Below are 1,207 nucleotides of genomic sequence, written 5' to 3'. Positions count from 1 at the left end.
TCTTTCTCTCTCTCTCTCTCTCTCTCTCTCTCTCTCTCTCTCTCTCTCTCTCTCTCACACACACACACACACACACACACACACACACACAAAACTGAAAAATTTAAGCCCCTCAGCCACAAGCCTGTCCCTGGCATAGAAGCAGATTGCTGTAGCCTTGCATGGCCCAGGGCAAAAACCTGTTTATCCTAGGAGAGAATGCTGATTCCATTCAAAGCAAAACCCATCTACCTGCAGCATGTTGGAAGAAATATCTCTTCCCTTCTTTAAGAAAAAATGACCCCCCCCTTTTTGCATATGTGAGCTAATAAAAATCTTTGTGTAACAGGATGGTTGTCAATATAAAAGGATTTCCTCATAGTTTAAATAAAACTTAGAGGTAGATGGTTGACACACTAGGGATGATGGATTTTTATTTGTTGAAGGTTTTAATTTCCTCAAGGCACCTACAATTTAGAGTACTCTCCTAGCCCTAGGAAGCCCTTGTGTATGGATTGGACTTATTTGAGAAATTTTTAATATAGGGAATGAATGGGAGGGGTGTAGCCCTGAAGGTCAAATGGCTTGGCTCTGTTGGCAGGCTGAGGTATGGCATCCTCTGAGGCCACAGCCTTTTCTCAGATTGGCAGACTTCTGACCACCTTCCTTTACCCAGCCTCCGGTTCAATGGGATGTCAAGAAAAGCAAACATATATAGGAAACTGGACCTATACAGTCAAGGAATGGCTGAAAGGGCACTTAGCAACTAACAGGCAGACCTTGGGGGTCCTCTTCCCTGGGGTGGTGCTACATTGCCCAGGGCTAGTAATAAACCAAATGGGGACTCTTTCTCCACCCACTGACAGCAACCAAGAAAGATTGATATTTCCAAGCCCTGTGGATAAAGATCAAGTCTTTCTACCTTCTCAGGTCGCATATATCCCTAAAAGTGACTGTGCTTACCCAATAGAGCCTTTGCCAGTGAGGCTCACATACACTCTCCCAGGCTCTGACTCACCTCCCTTCCATCATTCCAATGTGAAGGGTTTGGGGATTGGGTCCAGAAAATGAATGGGTGTAGCAGGGGTCCTGGAATGAGTGTGGTGGGAAAGCTTCCAAGGTGGTTCTGATAACCTAGGCTAAAGAATAGTGGCCTTAAAAGTCATAAGGTTTCCAAACGAGAGAGAGAGAGAGAGAGAGAGAGAGAGAGAGAGAGAGAGAGAGAGAG

General features: G+C 45.2%; 1 protein-coding gene across 3 annotated transcripts in view; it reads right to left on the bottom strand.

Annotated features, from left to right (window-relative positions):
- Positions 1-1,207, bottom strand: part of Tfap2b (transcription factor AP-2 beta) — a 30,002-nt gene that overhangs the window by 5,324 nt on the left and 23,471 nt on the right. The window lies entirely within an intron of this gene.

Source organism: Mus pahari, chromosome 5, assembly GCF_900095145.1.
Source record: "Mus pahari chromosome 5, PAHARI_EIJ_v1.1, whole genome shotgun sequence".
Classification (NCBI taxonomy): Eukaryota; Metazoa; Chordata; class Mammalia; order Rodentia; family Muridae; genus Mus; species Mus pahari.
This window is presented reverse-complemented; position numbering and strand designations above follow the sequence as displayed.